A 12502-nucleotide genomic window follows, 5' to 3' on the forward strand; every position below is an offset into this window, starting at 1 on the left:
TGGCTCGCTCACACTTCTTTCATGATCAGTGTCCATCCCTGGTCTCCTTTGTCCTCCTCCTCTCCCCTTGCAGATCAGTAGTCACAGCGACAATGGACCGTCAAATATTGCTCTCCCACTTAGCTCCTCTGTAGCCACAGCCCCATTTCTGGCAATTGCTCTTCGACCTACCTCATTTATCCTACCTCCAAACCCTCTGCTTTTGCCAAGAGGATAGCACATACACACTCTTGTTTAAAATAACTCAGGGAAACACATGATCACGAAACATTACTAGGCCCTCTAGCTGGCTACTGCTCATGAAATTCTCATGGCAATCCAAAAGGAAAGGTTCACATCTGTAGCTCAGGCATAGAAGACACACTGCCATTTACCCTTACAGGTTACCGTTCTAGAGGGCCATCCTAAGAGCATTATCTGAGGTTCCCAGAAATGTTGCTGGGGTAGAATGCAATGTTCCAATTGTGCCTAGCCACCCAACCAGTCATTTCTTTTTGTCTCCTGTGCCTCTCTGGTTCCTCCAACTAATTCGTGATTTTTTCCCCTGAAATCAAAGGAGGGTGGAGCTCCTGGGGTCATTTAGCCTGCACTCCATCTCTGTCAGGCAGATTCATCTTTGAAGCTTCCCTGTTGTCTGATAACCCGTCCCTAAAGTGGCACTATGCCTCACTCTCCACGTGCCCCGTCATGGCCCTCACGCACCCTCCCTCTACCTAGGCCACGCTCTTTCTGCCTCTTCCCAAGTCAACCACTCAGTCAATTCCATAAACCCCAGCTTAAATGTCACTTTCTCAGGGTAACCTCAACCCCAGAATAGAGTAAGTGCCCCAATTTATTCTCTTGTAGCCTCCTATATAGCCTGCTGTACTTTTCTTTGTAATACTTAGCAGTTTATGATGAGATATTTATTTAAAAATTTTTTAATTAAAAAAATTTTAGGGGCTTCCCTGGTGGCGCAGTGGTTAAGAATCCGCCTGCCAATGCAGGGGACACGGGTTCGAGCCCTGGTCCGGGAAGATCCCACATGCCGCGGGGCAACTGGACCCGTGAGCCACAACTACTGAGCCTACGCATCTGGAGCCTGTGCTCCACCAACAAGAGAGGCCGCGACAGTGAGAGGCCCGCGCACCGCGATGAAGAGTGGCCCCCACTCGCCGCAACTAGAGAAAGCCCTCGCACAGAAACGAAGACCCAACACAGCCAAAAATAAATAAATAAAAATAAATAAATTTATTAAAAAATTTTTTTAATTGAAGTATAGTTGATATACAATATTGTATAAGTTACAGGTGTACAACATAGTGATTCACAATTTTAAAGGTTATACTCCATTTATAGTTATTATAAAATATTGGTTAAATTCCCTGTGTTGTAAAATATATCCTTGTAGCTTATTTTATACATAATAGTTTGTACCTCTTAATCCCTTACCCCCATCTTGCTGCTTCCTTCTTCCCTCTCCGCACTGGTAACCACTAGTTTGTTCTCTCTGTGAGTCTGCTTTTTTTTTTTTTTTATTATATTCACTGGTTGGTTTCATTTTTTAGATTCCACATGTAAGTGATATCATACGGTATTTGTCTTTTTCTGTCTGACTTATTTCACTTAGCATAATACCTTCCAAGTCCACCTATGTTGTTGCGAATGGCAAAATTTCATTCTTTTTTACAGCTGAGTAGTATTCCTATATATATATTATATATTTATATATATAGATATATAATATATATATATACACACCACATCTTGTTTGTCCATTCATCTGTTGATGGACACTTACACTTAGGTTGCTTCCATATCTTGGCAATTGTAAATAATGTTGCTATGAACATTGGGGTGTGTGCATCTTTTTGAATTAGTGTTTTCCCTTCTTTTTGGATATGTGCCCAGGAGTGGAATTGCTGGGTCATATGGTAGTTCTATTTTTAGTTTTTTGAGAAACCTCCATACTGTTTTTCACAGTGGTTGCACCAATTTACATTCTCACCAACAATGGACGAGAGTTCCCTTTTCTCCACATCCTCTCCAATATTCGTCATTTGTGTTCGTTTTGATGATAGCCATTCTGACAGGTGTGAGGTGATATCTCGTTTTGACTTTAATTTGCATTTCTCTGATGATTAGTGATGTTGAGCATCTTTTCATGTGCCTGTTGGCTACCTGAATGTCTTCTTTGGAAAAATGTCTATTCAGGTCTTCTGCCCATTTTTGGATTGGGTTGTTTGATTTTTTGATGTTGAATTGTATGAGCTGTTTATATATTTTGGATATTAACCCCTTATTGGTCATATCATTTGCAAATATTTTCTCCCATTCTGTAGCTTGTCTTTATGATGAGATATTTAAATGTATGATTATTTGCTTGATAACTACCTTCCTCCACTATACTATATTGCACTATAAAGTCAAGGACTGTGACTGTTTAGATTCACCACCATACCTGCAGAGCCTAGGGCAATGCTTGTTACATAGGACATGCTCAGAAAATATTTGTTGAATATGAATGTGCTCCTACTTAAACCAGTCCTGCCCGCTACACAAACACACTAAAACACTCTTCTGTTGGAGAAGAAATGCACATAATCCTTTAAAGAAATTTTTTACTCACACATTCTTATCTGTGATAAAAGAAAACTTCTGAGCATGGGCCCCCAATATGTATTTATAGATTTTATACATGTCCTACTGTGCGTATCTATTTTATATATACATTATAATACATATACATTGAAAATACTCCAACACAGAAATTTTAAAAGAATGACAAAAAAACCAAACATGTTGATGTTCCAATGTTTTCTTTCTGCACTGTATTGAACTGTTTTGTGAACTGCTCAAAATAACAGTCCTTCAAATTAGAGTCTCATCTTTATGTGAATCTAGATTTTTTTGTCCTTTTCTCATAGATGCTATTTTTCAACAGTTTAGTCATCTCTGAGAATCTCCCCAAACCTATTTGCAAGTTTTAAGGGCCTTTTAATTGCTAGGCTTGGATACCCAGTTCCGTAGTCAGAAGCTCATAACTGCTGAAGGCATTACATATTTGCAGAATGTTGGAATCCTTAGGGATTAATTAATTAATCCTTAGGATTAAGCAAAATCCTATATTAGCCCAAAGACTCCTAAACAAATCCTATATTAAAAGACTCTCTAGAGGCTACTTGAAAAGCAACTACCATCCACGTAGAATAGAAGCAACATGACTACCACTAGTTAGGAGGGAACAGCACAAGGTGGATAGCTCAAAGTTTCAAAATACCAGCTGTAGGTTTTGTGGCTCTTGGACTGGACTATTCTAAATGATCCATCATTGAGATCTGTCAAACCATGCCCTCCATCAATGATGCTTCCATGCATAATGAAATAATATAATCCTATCCTTGTAACACAGTTACACACACACACACACACACGCCTCCACACACACCCAAACACCACTTTTCTACCAAAGCGAGAATCATACTGTAGTCAGTAGGTTGGACACTAAACCAAAATTGTCTCTAGGTGCTGGAGAAAAAGTTACCTTTGGAGAGTGACACACACATGCAAAAATCAGCATTCAGTGTATGAAATCTATTATGTCCAAAAGCCCCCCATCCTAATTCGGTTTTAAATACATTGATCTGGGCTTAAAGAAGACATAATTTGAATGTGATTAATATAAAAGAAAAGCCTGATTTCATGTTCATAAAATGCTTATGAAAAAAAGAGTTCCATGAAGGATTCAAATAAATTCATAAACACCACATACTATTTCCTTTCCTGGAGAATCACAATGCATATTAGAACATTAAAGGCTCTTGGAATCTTGCAGTGAAGAAAGCATTTTTTAAAAACCAAACTTCTGTGACCACAAATTCCTTTTGTTTATTGAACATCTGTCAACAGGACTAGTATACCTCAGAACCCAATTTGGCAACTGCTGTCTTAATTGTACAAAGTTGTAATGTGATAACAGAACATTGGCTTGCCTTAAACGTGGATGGTAGTATATGTCATCTTGCTTGGCCACTCAGATTAATTTATAGTGGCTTCCTGGAGACTTGTGCTGTGAAAGATTCTAAGGCACATCTAGCTCAGTAGAAAAGAGTGATTAGTTAGTGGTGGCTACCATGGATGAGGCAATGTGTTTGGCATCCTTGGCCTAGAGTATTTACATGGCAACTATACATGTCATATATCCAGATAATTCTGATTTTGAGTATTTTCTTCTGTTTTCCCCACATTTACAATAATACTTATGGGACCATCTGATGTTTTATTAAGAAAATATAGTAGCACAGATTTGTAAAAAGGAAATTGGGCAGTAAGAATTTGTCAATATTTACCTATCATTGTCCAAAAGCAAGTCATTTGTTCTGGTGGCACAATAATTTTTTATCACTTGGTATGTGAATAATCTTGTGGAATAGGGATGCTTTGCAAGATTTTCCATAGCCTGAAGGAAAGATCTCTGAAGATAATCCAATTATTGAAAACATCAGTATGAACTCAGTTTTATTATTTTAAAAATGCATGTATTTTCAAGTTCTGTTCACTGAAAACAGTTCAAAACAGTGAAAATCCCAGTACCAAAGAGCACCTCTAATGCCCAGACTGAGATTCTAAATATCATTTCCCAGTAAAAGGAATCAAGGTTTCTTAGAGAAATGGCTGATTCTAGGTCTGTGGCAAGATATGTCCAAGATGAATCTGGAATATCTTGTCACACCAGATAGCAAAGAAGCTATGGAGCCCCAAGAAAATAGAAAATATATGTATTGGTCTCTACCCCCAGTTTCTGGCACAGAGCCCCTGAAATGCTTGTAAATTCCTGAGTGATAAGAATGCTATCTTTTGTTCTAATATTTGGTCTTTGACCCCAGTTCCTGACAAGGCTCCTAAATCCCCTAGAATTTCCTGAGTGATTGGAGTATCTTTTGTTCTAATGAGGCAACTCTGGGTGGGTTCTTGCATGGCTTCTGGATGGGGGCTGATCTCCAGAAAGACCAAGCCATAACTAGAAGCTTGGAATTTCATTCCCATCCTCCACTTCTCTAGAGAGGGGAGAGGGGCTGGAAATGGAGTTAATAACTGATCATGCCTATGTGAGGAAGCCTCCATAAAAATACCCCAAATTATGGGGTTTGGAGATCTTCCAGGTTGGCGAACACATCCACATACTGGGAGAGTGATGCACCCCAGCTCCACAGGGACAGAAGCTCCTCCACCGGGAGCCTCCCAGACCTCGCCCTATGTAGCTCTTCATCTGACTGTTTACTGTATCCTTTATCATATCCTCAAGTAAACTGGTAAACTTAAGTGTCTCCCTGAGATCTGTGAGCCGCTCTAGCAAATAATAAAATTCAATGGGGAGGAGGTCATGGGAACCTCTGTTTTATAGCTGATTGGTCAGAAGCACAGATAACAGCCTGGACTTATGATTGGCTTTTTCCCTATACAGGTACACTACTAGGGCTGTGTCAAAAGGACTTAGGAGCCAAATTGAAGAGAGTCTCACTAGCCAAACATGAAGCAATTTGAACATCAGTAAACACAATAACTACAATGGATTGAAATATATCAAATATGTTTAAATACATGAATTCATGATGACACTTAAAAATGTAATTTGTCAACTTGGAGAAAGTTATGAAACTAGCTCATTATTTTAAAACTGGTAAATAAAATAATGAACTGAACATTTAACCTGCCTTTCTTATATACATTCTTTCTCTGTGTAACCAAATAGTTCATGAGGAGAATGTTTCAGTAGAAGATTTCCACCTAATAAATTCAGAAGGAATGATAGAATTTTACAATGGCTAATGAATTAATGGATATAGGCAATGATCATCAAAGTCTGCTAACATTACAAGAGTAATAACCAAATATCATCTGACTCTTAATGGAAAAACAAAGCAGTGCCTATGAAGTATTTTGCTAAAAAAGTAAAATTTGAATCCGATCAAACCTCTAGATAAAACTATGAATTTTTAGGAAAAAGGACAAAGATGTTAAATAACATCACAAGAATGTAAGCAAGAACATGTAAGACTTGAGTTTAGAGTTGGGAGGTTGGGAAAGGGAACTCCACAGAAAACAGCATGGTTTCTTCAATAAATAAATTGCAAGGAGAATCTGAAATTTGTATTTATAATGACATCAAAACCAAAATATTTAGGAGTAATTATAAAAAGAAGTGCAAAACATATACTCTTAAAAACAACAAAATGTTGAAAGAAATTAAAAAGATCTAAATAAATGGAAAGACATTCCATGTTTGTGGATCAGAAGACTTAATATTATTAAGATGGCAATACTCTCCAAATTGATCTACAGATTCAGTGCAGTCCCTACCAGAATTCCAGCTAGTGCCTTTGTAGATATTTATAAGCTGTTCCTAAAATCCATATGGAAATTTTGTAAGTTTACAATTTAACCATTGTAAGCGGATAAATTGGCACATGGCCATCATGAGTTTGAATAACATGTATCAGTCTCCTTTCAAGTTTCTGGAACCTGAAAAACTAAGGATAGTATCCTACATCTTGCCCATTCACTGAAGCCTTTCTACCCTTTGAAGTTCCCCTTTAATAGAAAACCCACTTCCCCCTGGTACCTTCAGAATTCAATATATAGACTCTTGGTTTTGGCAGGGCTTTTAGAGTGACTGATTGAATCCACTGATTTCCGAACTTAGCTGCACATTAAAATCACATAGAGGATTTATCAAAACTATAGATTTCAAGTCCCTGACTTTGAAATCTCTGTGGTGGGGCCCGCAAATGTATGTTTTTAACAAGTTCCCTAGGGGATTGTGATAAGCTGGCCCATGTACAAGTATTTAGGAACCCTGAACTTTTTCTAGCCTCTCACCTACTACAGGAATTCCTTTGACAACTCTCTGACTTGTGGGCATTCAGCCTCTGAATAATGACTTCACAAGCAGCCCATTCCATTATTTAGACAGTTTACTTTGTTAGAAAGTTCTTTCTTATGAAATTATGAAATCTGCAACCTCTAGCTCTCCTTATTTTGGTACTAGTTCTGACCTCAGAGATGGCCAATATGTTTTGTAGAAGTCTCTCTTAATTGAAAGAAAAATAAAATCAGAAACACAAGTTCCTCTTTTGATGATGGTGAGTAGCTTCTAAAAATAGAGTACTTGTCAGCAAAAGAAAAAAATTCAAAGCGAATACAATGTTCAGCATCTCTGTGCAAAAAGTTATTGTTCCCTAAAATACCCAAACTTTCTCTTTTAAAAGATAAGAATTTTCTTAAGGCTGAAACATTCAACACTTTACTTTTATTTCTTTTGAGATCATTACAGATCTGTTGTCTTATAGTTGTTGCAAATGCTGCAAAACATTGTTCAGATGAATGTGTAAGTCATAACATGATGGTTTGTGTAAAAGTTAATGTTTTGAAAATTGTGTTGGCTAATGTAAAACATCCAAAGTAAGGTTACTCACTTTTCTTTTTTTAAAATACTTATTTATTTATTTTACTTTTGGTTGTGTTGGGTCTTAGTTGTGGCACGCAGGATCTTCGTTGCAGCACTCGGGATCCTCCGCTGTGGTGCGTGGGCTCCTCATTGTGGTGCGCTGGCTCCAGAGCGTGTCGGCTCTGTAGTTGCTGCACGCAGGCTCTCTAGTTGTGGCCCGCATGCTCAGTAGTTGCGGTGCCTGGGCTTAGTTGCTCTCCGGCATGTGGGATCTTAGTTCCTCGACTAGGGACTGAACCCGCGTCCCCTGCATTAGAAGGCGGATTCTTAACCAATGGACCACCAGGGAAGTCACTCACTTTTCTTAAAGAAAGCAGTGTGATAGTGGCCCCACCCCTTGCATGCCACTGAACAATGACGCCTTTCTTCTATGGGGTCCCGCACGTTTTCCGAAAACTTTCCTGGTTGTGGAGCTCCTTACTCCTGTCCCTTCACACTGTCTTTTCACAGCCAACAGCTGTTCCCTCCCTCTGTCCACGATCCAAACCCCACTTCCCAGCACCCAAACCCCCTCCCCAGCGGGCGACTCACGACTCAGGCTGGAATGCACAGAGTTGCATTGTAGACCATGTGTGCAGTTTTTACTTTGTCCTGCCTTCCACAGACCTTCTGCTGCATTCTCCTTTGATTCCCCGAAAGGTCCTTTTCTGTCTCAGCTGATTTCCCAACCATGAGGGAGTTTTTCTGAGTGCGGAGACCTCCCCTCACTTTCAGCTTCCCGCCAGGGTTGCTGGTCCCTTTTTTGATTCCTCTTCCCTTTTTTCCTTCTTTCTTTCATCCTACCCGGTTGTGAGGGGATTTTTCTTGTCCTTTTAGGTGTCTGAAGTCTTCCACTAATGTTCAACAGGTGCTCTATGAGAATTGTTCCTAAATGTCCATCAACAGAGGAATGGATAGAGAAGACGTGGTACATATATACAACGGAATATTACACAGCCATAAAAAGAAACAAAATTGGGTCATTTGTAGAGACGTGGATAGACCTAGAGAGTGTCATACAGAGTGAAGTAAGTCAGAAAGAGAAAAACAAATATTGTATATTAATGCATATATGTGGAATCTAGAAAAATGGTATAGATGATCTTATTTGCAAAACAGAAATAGAGACAGACGTAGAGAACAAATGTATGGATACCTAGGGGGAAAGGGGGGGGTGGGAGGAACTGGGAGATTGGGATTGACATATATGCACTACTATGTATAAAATAGATAACTAATGAGAACATACTGTATAGCACAGGGAACTCTACTTAATGCACTGTGGTGACTTAAATGGGAAGGAAATCCCAAAAAGAGGGGATATATGTGTATGTATAGCTGATTCATCTTGCTGTACAGTAGAAACTAACACAACATTGTAAAGCAACTATACTCCAATAAAAAATTAATTTAAAAAAATTGAAAAACAAAGAAAGCATTGTGTTTTAAGCCTATGAAAGATCAGTTTATATTGACTGTAATGTTAAAGTTAAGGTAAAGTTTCATCTTCCTATTGCTATAGAAATAAAAATAGTTTTCTTAAATTTTATATATAGCATAAAATCTGTTTGCTTAGTTAATATCTGACAGTTTCACCTCATTTGCCAATTTAGATCAATTGAAACTTACTGTTTATGTCACAATGTGAAAATGTGTTGTGATATCTGCTGTGGGGACAGGACTGGGATGGTGGCAATCTGCACACCACGTGCTAACCAGTGCAGTCCCTATTCAATGTAACAAACCTCTAAATATCTGGATTACTTTCATACACCCTTTAAGTCTCCTCTTTCCCAGATTAATTATGTGCAGGTCATTTAATCAGTCTTCATGTGGACCTGACTTTTACATCCTTCATTCTTCTCTTCTTCACTAAACACCCACAACTTTGTCACTATTCCTCTAGAAATATGGTGGCTAGACATGAAGTCAGTACAAACATGCATTGACCACATCTATAATATTAACAATCATTTCTGAAAATGGTTACTTCTTTTGCCCTATCAATGTTTATTATGTTTCATTTCTGGACATTTCACCCATTTGTCAGGGTCACAGAAAATTCTTACTATGTATTTTAAGATGCTAGACTCATCTAATTTGGTTTTATTTGCAAATTTTGTGAGCATGTTCTTGATTCCACAATTCAGGTAATTATTCATCCATCTATTCAGCAAATATACTTGCTGACTTTGTGTCTGGCCCTGCTTTAGAATGTAGGAGTTTGGTGATGAGCAAAAACAGTCACAGCACCTGGTCTTGTGAATTACAATCTAGTAGCTGAAAATCTAAATGTTAAGTCATGCTGGAGGACAGTTTAGCAGTTTCTTACAAAACTAAACATACACTTACCATATGATCCAGCAGTTACAGCCCTTGGTATTTACCCAAAGGAGTGGAAAGTATGTCCACACAAAAACCTGCACACAGATTTTTTTTAAAACATCTTTATTGGAGTATAATTGTTTTGCAATGGTGTGTTAGTTTCTGCTGTATAACAAGGTGAATCAGCTATACATATACATATATCCCCATATCCCCTCCCTCTTGCGTCTCCCTCCCACACTCAGCATCCCACCCCTCTAGGTGGTCACAAAGCACCAACCTGATCTCCCTGTGCAATGCAGCTGCTTCCCACTAGCTATCTATTTTACATCTGGTAGTGTATATATGTCCATGCTACTCTCTCACTTCATCTCAGCTTACCCTTCACCCTCCCTATGTCCTCAAGTCCATTTTCCACGTCTGTGTCTTTATTCCTGTCCTGCCCCTAGGTTCTTCAGAACCATTTTTTTTATATTCCATATATATGTGTTAGCATACGGTATTTGTTTTTCTCTTTCTGACTTACTTCACTCTGTATGACAGACTCTAGGTTCATCCACCTCACTACAAATAACTCAATTTCATTTCTTTTTATGGTCGAGTAATATTCCATTGTATGTGCCACATCTTCTTTATCCTTTCATCTGTCGATGGACACTTAGGTTGCTTCCATGTCCTGGCTATTGTAAATAGTGCTGCAATGAACATTGTGGTACATGACTCTTTTTGAATTACAGTTTCCTCAGGGTATATGCCCAGTAGTGGAATTGCTAGGTTATATGGTAGTTATATTTTTAATTTTTTAAGGAACCTCCGTAGTGTTCTCCATAGTGGCTGCATCAATTTACATTCCCACCAAAAGTGCAAGAGGGTTCCCTTTTCTCCACACACTCTCCAGCACTTATTATTTGTAGATTTTTTGATGATGGCCATTCTGACTAGTGTGAGTGATACCTCATTGTAGTTTTGATTTGTATTTCTCTAATGATCAGTGATGTTGGGCATCCTTTCACGTGTTTGTTGGCAATCTGTATATCGTCTTTGGAGAAATGTCTATTTAGGTCTTCTGCCCATTTTTGGATTGGGTTGTTTGTTTTTTTGATATTGAGCTGCATGAGCTGCTTGTATATATTTTGGAGATTAATCTTTCGTCAGTTGTTTCGCTTGCAAATATTTTCTCCCATTCTGAGGGTTGTCTTTTCATCTTGTTTATGGTTTCCTTTGCTGTGCAAACTCTTTTAAGTTTCATTAGGTCCCATTTGTTTATTTTTGTTTTTATTTCCATTTCTCTAGGAGGTGGGTCAAAAAGGATAGTGCTGTGATTTATGTCATGGAGTGTTCTGCCTATGTTTTCCTGTAAGAGTTTGAGAGTGTCTGGCCTTACATTTAGGTCTTTAACTCATTTTGAGTTTATTTTTGTGTATGGTGTTAGGGAGTGTTCTAATTTCATTCTTTTACATGTACCTGTCCAGTTTTCCCAGCACCACTTATTGCAGATGCTGTCTTTCCTCCATTGTATATTCTTGCCTACTTTATCAAAGATAAGGTGACCATATGTGCGTGGGTTTATCTCTGGGCTTTCTATCCTGTTCCATTGATCTACATTTCTGTCTTAGTGCCAGTACCATACTGTCTTGATTACTGTAGCTTTGTAGTATAGTCTGAACTCAGGGAGCCTGATTCCTCCAGCTCCATTTTTGTTTCTCAAGATTGCTTTGGCTATTCGGAGTTTTTTATGTTTCCATACAAATTGTGAAAAGTTTTGTTCTAGTTCTGTGAAAAATGCCAGTGGTAGTTTGATACGGATTGCACTGAATCTGTAGATTGCTTTGGGTAGTATAGTCGTTTTCACAATGTTGATTCTTCCAATCCAAGAACATAGTATATCTCTCCATCTGTTTGTAACGTCTGTAATTTCTTTCATCAGTGTCTTATAGTTTTCTACATACAGGTCTTTTGTCTCCTTAGGTAGGTTTATTCCTAGGTATTTCATTCTCTTTGTTGCAATGGTAAATGGGAGTGTTTCCTTAATTTCTCTTTCAGATTTTTCATCATTAGTGTGTAGGAATGCAAGAGATTTCTGTGCATTAATTTTGTATCCTGCTACTTTACCAAATTCATTGATTAGCTCTAGTAGTTTTCTGGTAGCATGTTTAGGATTCTCTATGTATAGTATCATGTCATCTGAAAACAGGGACAGCTTTACTTCTTCTTTTCTGATTTGGATTCCTTTTATTTCTTTTTCTTCTCTGATTGCTGTGGCTAAAACTTCCAAACCATGTTGAATAATAGTGGTGAGAGTGGGCAACCTTGTCTTGTTCCTGATCTTACTGGAAATGGTTTCAGTTTTTCACCATTGAGAACGACGTTGGCTGTGGGTTTGCCACATATGGCCTTTATTATGTTGAGGTAAGTTCCCTCTGTGCCTACTCTCTGGAGGGTTTTTATCATAGATGGGCATTGAATGCTTTCGAAAGCTTTTTCTGCATCTATTGAGATGATCATATGTTTTTTCTCCTTCAATTCGTTAATATGGTTTATCATATTGATTGATTTGTGTATATTGATGAATCCTTGCATTCCTGGGATAAACCCCACTTAATCACAGTGTATGATTCTTTTAATGTGTTGTTGGATTCTGTTTGCTAGTATTTTCTTGAGGATTTTTGCATCTACGTTCATCAGTGATATTGGCCTGTAGTTTTCTTTTCC

General features: G+C 38.2%; 1 protein-coding gene across 1 annotated transcript in view; it reads left to right on the plus strand.

Annotated features, from left to right (window-relative positions):
• PLP1 (proteolipid protein 1) overlaps positions 1-12502 on the plus strand; it is a 345526-nt gene that overhangs the window by 51279 nt on the left and 281745 nt on the right. The gene's annotated exons all lie outside the window — the stretch shown is intronic.

Source organism: Balaenoptera physalus, assembly GCF_965194825.1.
Source record: "Balaenoptera physalus genome assembly, chromosome: X".
NCBI classification, from domain to species: Eukaryota; Metazoa; Chordata; class Mammalia; order Artiodactyla; family Balaenopteridae; genus Balaenoptera; species Balaenoptera physalus.